This window comes from Budorcas taxicolor, chromosome 11 (assembly GCF_023091745.1).
Source record: "Budorcas taxicolor isolate Tak-1 chromosome 11, Takin1.1, whole genome shotgun sequence".
Lineage (NCBI taxonomy): Eukaryota > Metazoa > Chordata > Mammalia > Artiodactyla > Bovidae > Budorcas > Budorcas taxicolor.
In genome coordinates, this window is record NC_068920.1 from 84,227,220 (window position 1) to 84,244,160 (window position 16,941).

Sequence of the window (16,941 nt, forward strand, 5' to 3'; positions counted from 1 at the left end):
CTTTCTTTTTCAGAGCCTTTCTTTTCTCTTTTTTTTTGAGCAAGAGATAAATATATGGAAGGTGGGGAGACAGCAGAGTCCGTGGAAAGCCCAGCCCCTTCTTCATGGGTTTTGAGAGGGAGGGTTTAACAGGGCAAGGCCCAAGTACATGGAGGCCCAGAGAGAAAAGGGTCTGAGGCCAGAGAGAGCCCCAGCATGGATACAAGTCATCTTTTTTTTTTTTAAATAGTAATTATTTTTTAAAGTTGTGTGATTCTGTTTTGTTTGATTTAATTTTTCTTTATTTTTTGGCTGTACCATGCAGCCCCTGGGGTCTTAACTCCCTGACCAGGAACTGAACCTGTGCCTCTTGCTGTGGAAACATGGAGTGTGAACCACTGGACCACCAACGAATTCTCTGGATGCAAGTCTTCTAACTTGAGATCCCACATCTTCTCTCCTATACACCATTCTACTTCTAGAATATTCTCAAAGTCCACAAGCCTTTGAGGGCTTTAAAAAGAATAGCCGAAGTTTACCTCAGAACCTGATTTCTTCTCACCAGATGTGCGTGGCATAATTTCTTATGCACAGGTTGTCCCCTTAGTTTTAAGTAATTGAGGAGCTGATATTAGTCCTGGAGTCCTCATTATGGAGCTGCTCAGACCCTCAAGGTTGTACCTCAGCACCACCATTCCCAGCCCACACACCCTACATCCGGCCTCTGGTTTCTTAGGCTTGGTAACTGAAGAGCAGGGGGCATCAGAGGCTCCGCAGAACCTCACACCATGACTCAGCCAAGCTGGGTCCTGCCCATACTCATCTCTCTCAGTCCCCAACCCTCCAAGGAGGAGTTCGACTTCCACCAGCCTCCATACCCCTTTCCTCGGCTGAATTCATGCGGTGCCACATGTGTAGCCTGCCCTGTGCCGGCCAGTGTTAGAGGTTACACTGCTGTCTGTTCTCCAACTGCCCACCAATCTGTGGAGCTCTGAGGGTGGGAGAACCGCACCACCATGCTGGGCCCAAGGAGGTACCACAGGGCTGGGGCAGCAAAGTCTGCAGGGTCTGTGCCACGCACAGGGAAGCAAAGACCCTGGTGACAGTCAGCAGAGAGGCCCACAGGGCTCAGGAACCGAGGAAAGAGAAGGCTGAAGATTAACCCACCACTGCCTCCTGGGCTTCTAGAAGTTTCCAGATGAGGGGTTCACTGGCTCATGGGGAGGGGCAGGCTTTGGCCTCAACAAGCCACGATTATCATTCCAGTTTTACAGACCTGAAAACCAAAGCCCAGGTCACAGCTGCAAAGGGATTTAGGGAGCATTCAAACCTAGGCCAACCTTCCAAGCCTGTCCCGGGAGGAGAATGAAGTTAGAGTCAGGGAACCCATACTCTGAGTGATGCCAGACTCGAATGGCGGTCCAAAGGGCATAAACCCTTTTCCAAAAGACTTGCCTGCAGGTGGCTAAAGGCTTAGTAAACAGCTTTTTCCTCAGTAAGTGAGCCTTAACTCCAAACCCGTATCTGGGGGGCAAAAATGGTCAGACTCAGTCCTGCAGAATAGAAAGCAGCATTTGCAGCTAGGGTTGAAGAGGGTAGTGAGTGAAAGCCGATAGCCAAATCGTCCCTCCCCCCACGGCCTTTTCCATGTAGCCACCTGTGAGCCTGGAAGAAGTTCAGTTCCTGAGAACATCTCGTCCCTTTCCTGCAGAAGCCAGATCCATAGCTTTCCGCCCCGAAGTCTATGTTCTTTCCTCTTCTCTGCACAGCCAGTGACACCAAGATCCAGCACATGGAAGAAGTGCATTTGTTCAACGAAGCCTCAGGTGTTGGTACCAGAGGAAGGAGGTGGGTCTTTCCCAGGGCTGAAGGAGTAGGAGAAACATGAGTGGGCCCATGGTGCCGCTAGGCCCCCACGAGGAGGAACTCTGGGCAGTCTTTCGCTATGCTCACTGTGTGGTCTGGGCTGTGACGACTCTCCAAGCCTCCATCTCCTTATCTGAAAATTTCAGATTTATGATGCCCACTTCATAGCCGTGTTACGGGCACTGAATGAAATTACACACAGAAAACTCTTAACCAGTGTCAGCTCACAGTGCTTAAGAAACACTGACTGCTATTGTCATTGTTACTGTTAGGAGTGTGTTGAACCCTCCATGTTCTTCCATGGCCTGGCCTGCAAGAGGATCCAGGTCAGTTGGGGTGGACCCAGGCATACCTGGACTCTCTCCCTACCCTCCACCTCCAGCACCTCCACCAGGGAGCGCTGGAGGAGGTGGAGCCAGGCTCCCCGGGTCAGTGCCCTGGGTGCTGAGTGTGTGGCAGACAGGAGGGGGCAGAGGATTAACATTAAAGCAGAAAATGGGATTAGGAGGCTTCAGGATAATGTGCCCACCCACCCCTGTCCATGACAACAGCTTCTTTCACTCTGTGGCTTCTGGAAGCCAGAGTTTGGGAGGCTTGGTTGCCCCTTGGTGCCAGTGAAGAGCTGGGAAGAAGCTTGGTGGGCTTTTAATGTGGGACTACTCAGTTGGCCTGGAAGAGGGACCCCGCTGCCTTTACATGCACTTTCTGGTCTAATCCTCATGGCACCTGTGAGACCAGTGATGGCCCAGAGAGATGAGGAGCTGGAATTCAAGCCTAGGTGGTCACTCCTGAAACTGTATGATCCTTCCCCTCTACCAGTCTCACCCAGGAGCGCAGTGCCACCTTGAACCCAAGAGATCAATGATCTGCCTCTTCCCTTGGGAATTTCCAGACTTACACTCTGCCTTTGATGAGAAACCCAAAGAGTAATTTAAGGAGACCTGGTCCTCCTCTCTGGCCTCATCCCTTCGTAGCACATGGGCTTAATTGCCCATCTAAGGGATGTGGGGTCCTAGATCCCCAACAAGCAATGGAACCCATTTCCCCTGCATTGGAACACAGATTCTTAACCACTGGACCACCAGGGAAGTCCCAGGACTGGGCATTTTTAAAGTACTCGAGGCCTGTCATGCACTATTTTAATTTCCCTTGTTCACCTCTCTGAGAATCTAAGCCAGTGCTACCTGCTTGCGTGGAGAAAGAGCTCTGTCAGTCCCAACTATGTGAAGGAGATGGACCAGGATACTTCTCAAAATCACCTCTCAAGCCCTAGTGGATCTTTGATGACCATGTAGGGAGAAGCTCATTTTCCACCTCATTCCAGAAACCAGATCAAGGCCCCTTTCAGCTTTGCTTTTCAGGACAATGACCCCTCGTCCACCTGCCCCATCCTACCCAGCCCCCCACAGCCTCATTCCAGCTCCAGGAGTCTCTCCTGAGTTGCAGTGACAAGACCTCCCCTCTTCCACCCCATGTCAATCATTCAGGGTCCCAACAGGAAACAGAGAGCCCCAAGAACCCTGGATATTTTTACAAATGTGTGGGTACAAGGGAACCCCATGGGGATGGTGCAATAACCTGGAACTAGTAGCAATAGAGCTGTTATAGACTCTACCCAAGGGAAAGAGGAGTATCTGCTATCAGAGCCCCGGGGAACCCAGGAGGACTCAAGTAACCACAGAACACCACCAGACAGGATGACCTCACAAAGAGGGCCCCAGTCTCCCCTCATTCTCCACCCTCTCCCCTACTCCTCCATCTCCCTCCCAACTCTCCATCACCAAACCCACCTTGAAGCCAGAGGGAGCCTGATGTGAGGTCTGTAATCATCACGCAGCATGGGGGAGAAGGGGAGAGAGCTGATTGGGAGGGCCAGAGTAATACACCCAGCGCAGTGTCCTACTTCCTATTTGAGCTTCTGTTTGGCTTGAGGGGGAGGGCAAGAGAAGACTTTTCTTTTTTGTTCCCCAATCCATCCTCAGATATCCAGCTCTTTATTGTTCTCTTTGAATAACAGGCCCAAACCTTCCAAGAGTCCTCTTTAGCATACATTCTCATCAGGGGTACCATCATCCCCAAGAAGACAAAACTTGGTTCTTGGGAGATGAAAAAAATCGTAGATATTGTACATGTTAATATATCCAATGGAATACTACTCAGCCATAAAAAGGAACAAAATAATGAAATTTAAAGAGACCTGAATGGACCTAGAGACTGACATGCAGAATTAAGTAAGTCAGAAAGAGAGAGATGGATAACATATACTATTGCTTATATGTAGAATCTAGAAAAATGGTACAGATGAACTTATTCGCAAAGCCGAAATAGAGTCACAGATGTAGAAAACAAACTTGGGTTACCAAGGTGGGGAAGGGGAGTGGGATGAACTGGGAGATTGGGATTGACATATATTCACTACTGTATAAAAAATAGATAACTAATGAGAACCTACTGTATAGTACAGGGGACTCTACTAACTGTGGTGACCTAATTGGGAAGGAAATCTGAAAAAGAGTGGATTTATGTATAAGCATAACTGATTCATTTTGCTGTGCAGCAGAAACTAACACAACATTGTAAAGCAATTACACCCCAATTTTTTAAAAAAGTGAAAAAAAAATGTTATACTTCAGCTCAGTCACTCAATCATGTCCGACTCTTTGCAGTCCCATGGACGGCAGCATGCCAGGCCTCCCTGTCCATCACCAACTCCCGCAGTTTACTCAGACTCGTGTCCATTGAGTCGGTGATGCCATCCAACCATCTCATCCTCTGTCGTCCCCTTCTCCTCCTGCCTTCAATCTTTCCCAGCATCAGAGTCTTTTCAAATGAGTCAGTTCTTCACATCAGGTGGCCAAAGCATTGGAGTTTCAGCTTCAGCATCAGTCCTTCCAATGAATATTCAGGACTGATTGCCTTTAGGATGGACTGGTTGGATCTCCTTGCAGTCCAAGACTCTCAAGAGTCTCCTCCAACACTACATTTAGCCAACAACAACAACAAAATCTGAGATATCACAATAGTTTGTGGCCCTCTAAAGGGCCACAGTACACAAACAGATATGAGATATAACTGTGCTGTTAAAATTCCATGGGGTGGTAGCATTTAGCAAAAAGTACCCACAAGAGTATTGTTGGGGGGAGATACCTGGGGGTGCAATAATGAAACATAGGTCAAGAAGCACGGAATCAGAGTTGACCCAAAACCCTTACTTAGGCTGTCACTGAAAGCTTTGAATCTGTCACCCTCAAAAGTACACTTTATATTCTTTTCTCTAAACTGAAATATATGTTTATGTGTACTCTCTGTGCCATTCCTAATAAAAACAAAGTGCAATTTGAGTTATTTTTCACTTAACATTTTATTCAAGGTATGCTTGCCCAAGATGAACATCTTGGACCATGCAGAGTCTCCTGATCTGCGCACAGCTTACAGCCTTTAGCTGATACTTGCCTACACGGAAGAGCTCAGGTCTCAGGCAAGACAGGGGATTTCAATGCACACTCACTCTTCTCTCAAGGGATCAGGCCACAAAATATTTCTTGAGTGCTAGTCACTGTAATGAATATTAAAATATCAAACATACCCCCTACCTTTTAGGAGCTCACATTGTCACTAGAGATGTCACAAAGATGGACAAATTCAACAAGACAATATATGAGCTGGGACTCTAGAGCAAAGAGACCAGTTTCCACATGTGGCTTGTGAAAGCAAAGGGCTTGATGGTCACATGTCATACTACTAAGGGCAAGTTAACCTGGTCCCCCAGGAGCATCAGTTCCCTACCAAGAGCCCCACTGGTAACACTTTCCCACCCAGAGAAAACCTTATCCTTACTCTGTGTGTCTTATCTGTAAGTCAGTTCCCTTTTGGCACCAGACATTCCCCCCAGTTCCATGGCGACTCAATAGGCTTTGGTATGGAGCCTGTCAGAGGCTTCTTGAAAGTGTAAATAGAGTGTGTCTACTGTTTCCCCCCTTATCCATACACTTCTTTGGCCCTTCAAAGAGCTCTAGTAGATTAGAGAGGCCCCATGTCTCCTTACCAAAGACAGGCTGCCTTTCCACAGGAGGTGGAGTTTCTCAAGTGCTCCATAATCCAGCCCTGAGAGGTTCTGCTGACTGGCCTGGCATGGAAACAAAACTTGTGGGCTGTTTCCCAGAAGCCCTTCTGGTGCCCTTCAGGTCTTCAGCACAGAGGTCAGTCTCAAGAAAGGTCTCTCATTTTGCCCCATCCTTCCATAAAATCAACTTTCTTATCCATATGAGGAAAGATACTGCCGCCAAAAATAACAATAATAATAAAATACATAGTATGGGGACTTCCCTGGTTGTCTAGTGGTTAAGACTCTGCACTTTTAATGCAGAAGGCGCAGGTTTGATCCCTGATCCAGGAACTAAGATCCCACATGTCAGGCAGTGCAGCCAAAAATTTTAAAAAATAGAATGAAAAAAAAAAAAGCACAGTATGCTTTGCTTCCTACTGCTTGGAGGTTTAAGGCACTGTTATTCATCTGAACTTGTGCTGGAGATGGTCGTGAGGTTATCTGTATCACATTTCATTTTATGACATATCACCTTGTTTACACCACCCCGTTCAGTTGTTTATAGGATATAGGTTACCTTTAAATGCTCTGGTTTTGTTTAGTCATTTTTTTTTTCTCCCAACAATAAAAAATTTTAAAAGCAGCCATTGTTCTAAGAAATGACTATTGTACTTGGGGCACCAAGATGCTTTAATGGGGAAAGACAGCTTGTCTTGTATCTTGGCCTCCCGTATCTTTTTGAACCAGGCTTTGATGCTCTGCGGAGTTTTCTGACTCCATCATTGAACTATGCAGTGCTCTGCAGTTCTTAAGAGCAAACGAGTTTCTTCTTTAAACATAGGCCTCTGCTTAGCACATTTAGTACCATTTGACTTGGGTCTCTAGATAGTGCTATTCCTGGAGTGGACTTCACATGCTGAATTTTTCTGTTTTAATTACCCACACTCCTATCACATATGCTGAAGTGACCTTTTTTTTTTTTTTTCCTATAGCTTCTCCAACAATTTGCTGAGATGCAGAGATTTATAGAGAGTCCTTCTGGTTTAGGACTTTACAGGTTAACTCTTTCATGTGCAAGTTCATACCATTTCTGAACATATATTCCCAGCAAACAATTCAAAATAGGGAAAGGTTTAAATGCACACAAATGTGCCTTGCAACATTATTTAGAATAAGAAAAAGTGAGGGTTGGTTATATGGCAATATGATAAAACATGTAAATTACAGTGTTAAATGAAAAAAGGAAGATGTAAACCTAGGCCTGTGTTGCGCTTAGTTGCTCAGTCATGTCTGACTCTTTGCATCCCCAGGGTCTGTACCCCACCAGGCTCCTCTGTCCATTGCATTCTCCTGGCAAGAATACTGGAGTGGGTTGCCACTCCCTTTTCCAGGGGATCTTCCCAACCCAGGGATCGAATCCAGGTCTCCTGCATTGCAGGTGGATTCTTTACCATCTGAGCCACCAAAGAAGTCCAAGAATACTGGAGCAGGTAGCCTAACCCTTCTCCAGGGGATCTTCCCAACCCAGGAATCAAACTAGGGTCTCTGCATTGCAGACAGATTCTTTAGCAGCTGAGCTACCAGGGAAGCCCCAAACCTAGGCATATAACTATGTAAAAATGCACATGAGGTGATTTCCCCAGTGGTTCAGTGGTTAAGAATCTGCCTTGCAGTGCAGAGGACTCAGGTTCTATCCCCCATTGGCGAGCTAAGATCCCACATATCATGGAGCAACTAAGCCCATACGCCTCAATTAGAGAGTCCACACGCTGCAACTAGGACCCCAAATAAATGATAAATAAGTTAAATAAATAAGTTAAAATAAGTTAATAAATAAGTTTAAAATGCATGTGAAGAAAGACTGGAAGGAACGCACACAGCTATCGTAAATAGTTGTGAATATACCCAATTTTGCCAAGATGACAGACTAGCTCTTTTAAAGTTTTCTAAACTCTTTTTTATTTTGTCATCTTGCTCGATTAATTTTAAAAAATGATTTCAAGTAGCTCGCTGCTTCAGTGGATTGATGGAGTAGCTCAACCTTTTTACCTGAAGTGGGACAAAAATCTCGCTCCCATTTTGTTACATAACCTTCATTTAAATTAGACTTTTGAAAAGTCAGCTCCACTAACGCTGATTCATGAAAGGTGTTTGAAGGCTAATATAGGAATTGATATCACGAATGAATGTAAGTCTAGCAGGCAAGCAAGTCTGGCGGCTGATGCCATCTGGGGACGTTGGGCCTGAGTGCATAGGTATTTCAAGGAAATGGGGATTTTTTTCGTGATTCCCCAGATTTGTGCGTTTGGGCTACTAATCCAAATTCGAAAATAAAGTAGAAGCATTTGTGGGCCAAACAGAACATATCTACAAGCTGGATTCAGCCAGCTGGCAGCCAGTTTGAGACCCCTAGCGTGAAACCCGTTTCTGAAGTTACAGCCTGATCTCTGAGCACTCAGCCACCAAAGCCCACCTCCCACCGTGCTCTTCCGTTGACTCTTCCTCAGTGAGCCGTGCGTCACTTCTGGCTCTTTGATGAGGCTGATGGAAGATGTTAGTCCCCAAAATATAAAAGGCTTGTGAATCTTTCCCTAGTTGGAAGCATTTCTCCTACCAGAATGTGAAAGCTGGCAACATCTTTAATATTAATTTGTATTGCCATCTGTCGCTTACATTTAGTGTGACTGTGAGGAATGGATTTGAAGCTGTTCGAATATGACTGGTTTCACCTTGACCCCTTCAGTGTTGTCAGAGGTACCAGCCAGGTTCAGGCTGTGTTTCCAGCTTGTTGTCAATCAGATTTGAGCAGTCAATGTGTTAATCCCTGTTTTCTTCCAATATCACTGCCCTGACACCAGTTATTGGTTTCAGAGAGCTGCCCTCAAGATGTAGCCCCCTCTTCTGCTGTTTCTTCACTCTGTCTCCCTCTCTCTCTCATCCCTGGATGCTCCTTTGGTGCCGTGACCAAACACAGAGGGATCATTCCTGCTTTTATGCTAGCATCTGCTTCTGCCATCTTAGGAAGGGGCCCAGGCAGAACTTCCCTGGTGGCCCAGTGGTAAAGACTCCATGCTTCCAAAGCAAGGGTTGTGGGTTCAATCCCTGGTTAGGGAAATAAGATCCCACACACAGTGCAGTCAGAAGATTAAAAAATAATAATGAGGAATGGGCCCAGGCAACCTTCACTTGTAGAAAATAACCCTTTTCCCTGCAGTGACCCCACTGGCTTTGCCACAAAGATCGTCTCACTATTCTCTGGAATATTTGAACCTGGACTTGCAACAAAGGGCAGCTGATGCTCCAGGACTGACCATCATTCCCAGTCATGCTACACCATGGACTAAACTATCTGGCTCCACAAGGTCAGTGTGATGTCCTGGGGCCCTGGGGCCACAGCAAATGACACCTGAAAGATCTAGGAGTTGGTGCATTGATCAATCAATTAACCACTCATCAATATACAAATGAGCTGAGACTCCCCAAGTAGCCAGCCAGCTTGGCTTTGACATACAGACCGGCTCCCTCCTTCACCATCCGGGACCTATTGTGGTTACAAACGCCTCCTATTAGTTCTTGGTTTATTTGGGAACTGCAGATGCTGCCAGATGTTTACTTTTAACGTGAGGAGAATTACACTGCCCTTGTGGTTGAAGAAAGGGGGAGCTGGGGATGCGGGGGGAGTGGGCAAGCCCCTCCACAGCCCAGTCGCTGAGGGCTCCTTCCCTCTCCCCTCCAGATGTGGCCCAGCCCCCACCCCATTTCGCCAAGTCAGCAGACCCAGACTATTCCAAGCATGGAGGACCCTGCAGGCTCCAAAGCACAAGCAGAGCCACACGTGGCTCAGCATGTGGGGCACATGTGTGTAACTCTGAGGTCACGCCTGGGCTCCACCAGCCCTCACAGTGCTCTCCTCGCCGCAGAGTCCCCTTCTCACCTTGGTCTTTGAAGCAGCCTCTTCCTCGTCTAGACCAAAAGGCAGACTTCCCTGTGGAATGATTTGGACCACCTGTAGATGATGCTTTGGGAAGTTACGGCCGAGGTAGAACACCAAGACTACCCTGAGAACCCCAGAAAGCCTGATCCATTTTGCAGCTACAACCCTGTTGCCTGCTCCCATCACCACTTGTAGAGCCCAGTAGGATTGTGGGATCTCAAGTTCCTAAGGGAAGCTGAGGCTGATGGCAGAGGCCAAAAGCATCAGTATCTTCCCACCAGGGTCCAAAACCTCCCAGAGACACAGCAAGCAATTACCTACAATCCCTGCCCCTTGAAGGAAAGGTCCTGATCCTACATCACTTTGCCACCTTCATCTCCACTGCTGGACAAGGAGGGAAAGCCTTTTCATTGTTCCAATTTATTCTCCTTCTCCCTTCTGCTTTCTTGGGCTCTAACAACCTAAAAGCTAAAAATATAATCTTTTTCTCTTTTCTTCCTGGTATACCCGGAAAGCAGGATGAAATGACAGAAACTCACAACCAGCCTGTACTTCCAAACAGAAGCGGACCTGGGAGGAGGGAGGAGTAAGCGGCAGCACTCAGACCATCCCAGACAGGCTGCAGTAGCCTTTCAGAGAAGAGGCCCATGGATAGAGTTGCACATATTTTTTTGAGAACTTATGATGTGATGTCAGACTAGGCAGAGCATGACTAAGGAGACCTACTTACTGGATTTTCTTAGAATTCCTAGGAACTATACCCCTCCCATGTCTGAGCCATTCATCCCAAACTCAGCAATGACTGAGAGCTCGTAGGCAAAGCAAAGAACTGCCCTGATAACTTTCTCTAGATCTCGTGTTTCCAAGACTAAATGGGAGGCAGAAATCACAAAGTGTTATCTCAGTGTGAAATGTGAACTTACCCGGTTCTTACCTGTAACCAGCCCTCTCCACTCCCACCCTTCACCAGCTCCATCCTTGGCAAAAGCCCACAGTATATAATTATTCAGCTGGAAACTGAATCCACTTTCAATCCAGTGCTCATCTTTCTTTTCCCTCACCCATAGCCACTCCTGCACAGGACTAAGGCCAAGAGGAAGGCGGCCTCCTCCAGAAAGTCCCTCTGTCTTTTTCCTCATGTATTCCTGCCACTCCCACCCCCAGGGCCTGTTTCCTTTCCTTTCCTTTCCTTCTTGTTTTCATAGTCTCTGACCCTTCTGAGAAGGCAGAGTCATCAGTGAACTGTGCACATATATTCCACTCTCCAGCTTTGTTGCACAACATTACCACCGTGTAACTCTCCCTGGAAACTTTAGGAAGCCCAAGGGAGGAGACACAGGGAATGAAGGACCTGAGAACACATGGGGAGGGTTAGGGATGTGTGACTCTGGTGGCTCACTCCTGAAAGTGGCCATGAATAAGGTTATTTCAAGGTTCTCAAAAAGGACCAGGAAGTACCCAAAGGCTTGACTGAGACTATGGCCTTAACCTCAACCCATCCTCTGTGGGTAGAGGTCATGGGAGAGCAGGGAGAGGTCCCAGACCAGGAAGAGGTCATTGGAGACAAGAGAAGATGTAGCTGGGACCTTTGGATAGAGTTCCTGGGTCACCAAGGAGTCACTGTGGTCTAGTGGATATGAACTTGAGCTCTGAAGTCAAGCACCCTGGTTCTGAATCCTAGCTCCATAAATGATGCCCTGTGGACCTCTATAAGGATTCATCATATCACTTAGTGTTGGTTTCTTCATCTGTGAAAGGGGCTAAAATAGTACTTACCTTCTAGGGTAGTTGTGAGGTATACACACCGACAGTAATGTTGGTGAGTCACTGAGTTTATCACTTCATGTACTATTATTATTACTGTCTTTTACTCTGGGTTCCAGACCTGACTCACACCAAGAGGTCCTAAGGAAAGCTGACCATCTCTCTGTGGGTCAGTGTGGCAGGGTCCAGCCTCCCCCAGCCCTGTATTCACTCAGATGTGGCTCTGTACACGGCAGGTGAGGCAGGCTGGGAGGGCCAGGACCAGACGGGACCACCCAGCAGGCTGGGGAAGGTGCTGACAGGATGGCCTCAGCTGCAGCTGCTGGGCAGCCATCCAGGGTGACAGGCAGAACGCAGTGCGCAGGGGTGTGGGAACAGACAGCAGGTGGCAGCTCGGCAGCAGTCAGCCACGGGGGAGATGAGCGGAGGACCTTCTAGCATTTGCGAAGAGGGGGTCCTGACCAGCAGGTGGGCCACAGCAACGAGCAACTCCAGAGGGGGGCTCTGAAAGCCAAGCAGGCGGGCAGCCTCAGGAAAGTCTTGTCAACAGATTCCAGCACCCACTGAAGGTTAGATGTGATGGGGAGAGGCCAGAGAGAACAAAGTAGCCAAATTGAAGCTGTCGGCCTAGGACACAAGGAGGAGTGGCATTCCTGGAGCTTGGCCTCAAACCCAGCCCGGAGGATGGGAGAAGACCAGCACAGGCTTCTGAGAGCGGGGCAGGGCTGATGAGCGTCAGCCTGATCCTGATCCCCGGCCAGAGCCGGGCAAATAACCAGGGCAATAGGCTCAGGCCTGACACAGAGATGTCCCCACTATATGGGTGCAGGAGAGGGAAGCTAGAGGTCATTGAGGGCTAACTGTGAACTCTCTCTCTCTCTCACACACACACACACACATATTCTCTCTCTCTCTAGCTACTACTCCAGTATTCCTGCTTCTTGCCTTTTCGCCTTTTTTTTTCTCCCCCAGATCCTCCTTGCTGATAAAGAACCAAAGAACCAAAATAGGTAGGGTCAACGTTTTTTTTAATGAAAAGTCCAGTCCCTCAGGACCTAACAGCTCCCCCGGCAGTCACCTGGCAAGTGACTTGTCGCCAGGCTCTGCTCTGCACCGCAATGGAAGGAATGTGAGCCACAGTGAGCAGGGAGCTGGACCCAATTAAGGAAGGACAGTGAGGCTTCCCATAGCCCCTGACTCCGGTCCGGCTCTTGCTTGTCTCTTTTTTAGGATCAGCTAAAAACTCCATAAATTCTGCTCCAGACTCATGTCTTGCCAATGATCCTGAAGACTTTTTCAGGGAGGGTAAGTAACCTTGGGAGCCAGGTGCAAGGTTCATCTCTGCTAAGACCCACATCCTGACAGACATGAAAACTTAACCCACACTCATCTATATAGGCCGTTAAGCCTCACACTTGAGTGTCTATATTAACTCCTAAGCTTCATGTACACACACACGTTTATATTGTTTCTCAACCCACACGCCTATTCTTAATCACTGGCCTCCAGTGTGTAAGGGCACAAGCAACAAGAGTGGGCCCCACATCAGGGAAGGACGTAAAGGACAATCACTAGATCCCCATGCCCCAGCCTCTGGGTACATCAGCCACACTGTCCATTCACCTGCCCTGGCTGGGCCCCCTCTTCCTGCTCAGCAAGTGGTCTGAGATCTAGTGATCTGGACTTGATGGGAGCAGACCGACTGCCTGCTCACTTTGCCCCCAGCTGTAGAGTATGGTTACTGGTGTGCATGACATTCGGAGGCACTGAGAGCTGAGCTCTGCAGACACCATCTGGAGCTAGGGTCACGGGACCCTTCCCACCTCTAGGGCTTCCTGAATTCATAAAAGGCAGATGACCAGTGATGTCAGTCAGAGGAAATTTGATAGAGACAAGAGGCTACACAGGTGATGGAAGAGGTAAGAAGCCACATAGGCATGCTAAGCCAATCCAGATGTGAGCAACAGCAGGGAGCCATTTCTGCCCCAGAGCTGGAGAAAGACAGGAAAGAGAGAAAGTGAGGTCACCAGGGTCTGAAGACAGGGCTGTCCAGTGGGAATCGCAACCACAGAGAGACGGGTTGTTTGATGTGAGCTGGAGCCATAAAGAGATCCAGCTTCTGCTAAAGACACCTTAGGAAGCAGAGAGAAAGAGATACCCCAAGTTCCCTGCACCTTCCACCTTCTAACCTGCTGCCAGGCCCCCCACTGGATGAATTTACCTGAAAGCCGAGGGCAAAGAGCCTGAGACCTACAGTCCATACAAAGCCGCCCCCAAGGTCAAGGGACCAGACTGAGAGCAAACAGGCTATGGACCAGGACAGGAATGATAACCCACCAGGCCTTGGATGGGCCAGTGGTGAGAGTTTTAGAGAAATTCTAGAGGAAGCAGCATCCTTCTCAGTCCTCTTGCTTCCCAAAGATGGAAATGGATTAACTGCCTAGATGCCCTGTCAGTGTGCAACAGTTAGAAGGTAATTCTGCACATTCATCATAGCAGGAGAGACCCCTGAAGAAAACTGAACACGTTTGTTTATTTTTCCAATTTTTAAAAAAGATTGATTCGTTTGCTTGTGGCTGTGCTGGGTCTTCTTCGCTATGTGCGCTTTCCCTAGTTGAGGGGAGCGGGGGCTGCTCTCTAGCTGGTGTGTGGGCTTCTCACCACAGTGGTTTCTCTTATTGACAAGCATGGGTTCTAGGCACACAGCTTCAGGAGTTGTGGCACACAGGCTTAGCTGTCCCATGGCATGTGGGATCTTCTGGGACCAGGGATTGAACCAGTGTCCCCTGCACTGGCAGGTGGATTCTTTACCACTGAGCCACCAGGGAAGCTTCTTGAACACTACTGCTTCAGTCACATCTGACTCTCTGCAAGCCCATGGACTGTAGCCAGCCAGATTCCTCTGTCCATGGAATTTCCCAGGCAAGGATCCTGGAGTGGGTTGCCATGTCCTCCTCCACAGGATCTTCCTGACCCAGGAATCATACCAACATCTCTTATGTCGCCTGCACTGGCAGGCAGGTTCTTTACCACTAGCACCACCTGAGAAGCCCACCCCCAAAAAAGGGTGGCCCTCTCAAAGTCTATCTGGCTTTGTGCCCTAGTTAGGGGCTGGGCTGGGTCCAGGGTCCTTTGGGTCATTTCCTACATGGAAAAGCGCATGGCCTGTGTCTTGGGGCATGGTGAGGGATCCAACTGGGGGCTAGGAAGGAGGCACTGCCCAGGGTACCTGGGCACTCAGCACTCCTTAGAGGAGACTGAGAGCTCCCTCCTCCCGTCCCTCATCCCCTCCTTCAAAACACCCCAGACCACTTTGGCCCAGCTTCCTTCAGGCCTCTTCTGGTCAATCACTAAGATCTTCCGCCTGAGCTGGGCATTGAATGCCTTTACATTCCCGTCTACATCCTGCTCTGGGTCCCACCCCCTCCCCAGAGCAGGATACAGAGGCCCCTCCCTAGAATCCTTCAACAAAGTCTTCAACCCCACCCCGGGGTCCTGGGAATAAGGCTGAGGGAAGCGGTAGAGTGGGGAGAGGAGGAGAACATTTCTCAGATTCTCAGACGCTTTTCTGGTCCGAGAGAAGGAAGATTTTGCCCAGCATAGGTTTTGAGTCTGAATATGAGTCCAAGGCAACATGCAAAATGTGAGGCTCTTCCCCACCCCACCTGGAACTCCTCTGGCGACCAGAGCCTAACTTCTTTTTTCTTTTACTTTATTTTTTAATTGAAGGATAATTGCTTTAGAGAATTTTGTTGTTTTCTGTCAAACCTCAACATGAATCAGCCATAGGTATACATATATCCCCTCCCTCTTGATCCTCCCTCCCATCTCCCTCCCATCCCACCCCTCTAGGTTGATACAGAGCTCCTGTTTGAGTTTCCAGAGGCATATAGCAAATTCCCGTTGGCTATCTATTTTTCACATGGTAATGTAAGTTTCCATGTTACTCTCTCCATACATCTCACCCTCTCCTCCCCTCTCCCCGTGTCCATAAGTCTGTTCTCCATGTCTGTTTCTCCATTGCTGCCCTGCAATGGAGAAATTCTCGGTACCATCTTTCTAGATTCTGTATATATGCCTTAGTATATGATATTTATCTTTCTCTTTCTGACTCAGTTCACTCGGTATAATAGGCAGAGCCTAACTTCTGCTCAGACATTGCCACCGGCTAGTTCCAGTGCATCTGTGTCTCTCGGGTCCTCAGATGGTCTGCAAGTTCTCCATAGGCAGAAGGTCCAACTTCAGAGCACAGAGTCTGGCCAAGGTCCCACCCCTCACCATGCTGCTCATATCATTCACAACGGGTCCCACTGGGGACCAGATACCTGATTGGAAAAGCTTCGGTGCAAAATGAAAATATGGCACTCCTTGTTAAAAACTTGAATAATTTTTAAAAAATTATTAAAATTGTCAAGATGAGGGCAGCAGAGCACTGAGCCAGGTACAGAGCCCTCCTAAACGTGGGGCCCGGTACCACAGCCCTGGTCACACACCCATGGAGCCTGCTCTGGCCCACGTGGTGTGAGTGGTAGCTTGCCTCCAGAGATGCTGCTTTCAATTCCTCACCTCCCTCTGCCTGCACCCCACCCCCACTTCATGGGACAAAGTCCTTTCCCTTGAATGTACTTGACCAACAGAATGCAATGGAAATGGCATCCTTGTACCTCCACGACTAGGTCATAAGAACCCTTTGAGCTCTTCCTGACCCTCTTGGACACTTGCTCTTTAGGTACTCAGAACCTAGCCGTCATGCTGTGAGAAATCCAAGTCACATGGAGAAACCATGTGTGAGTCAACAGCCCCCAGCTGCACCCCAAGCAGTCAGCCAGGGTCAACCCCAGTCATGTGAGTGAACCAGCCTCCATATGACCACAGTCACTGAGACAGCAGACGGAAAGCACAAGGGAAACTTGCAGCAAGAACCATCCAACTGAGCCTGGTCAATCCACAGAACTGTGAAAAACAGTCATAAATTGTTGCTTTGAACTGCTCAGTTTGGGGGATTCTCTGATAGTCTAGTGGTTAGGACTCAAGCGCATTTGCTGCTGGTGCTTGGGTTCAATCCCTGGTAGGGGAACTAAGATTTCACAAGCTGCAGAGTGCAGCCAAAAAAAATAAAAACCTGCTAAGCTGTGGTGCTAGAATAGATAACTGAGATGTGCTCCAAGGAGTGGTGGGCGTTCCCTTGGAAAGCAATGTGAGCGGCCTGGGTTGCTTGTCACATCAGTGCTAGCCAGCACACAGTAGGGGCCCAAGAAAGGCCAACCACCATTCACTGACCAGAGCAGTGTCTTGGCACCAGACATGTGCCCCCCACCCCTGACTCAAGTCAAGCCCTCCCCCTGGTGGCTGT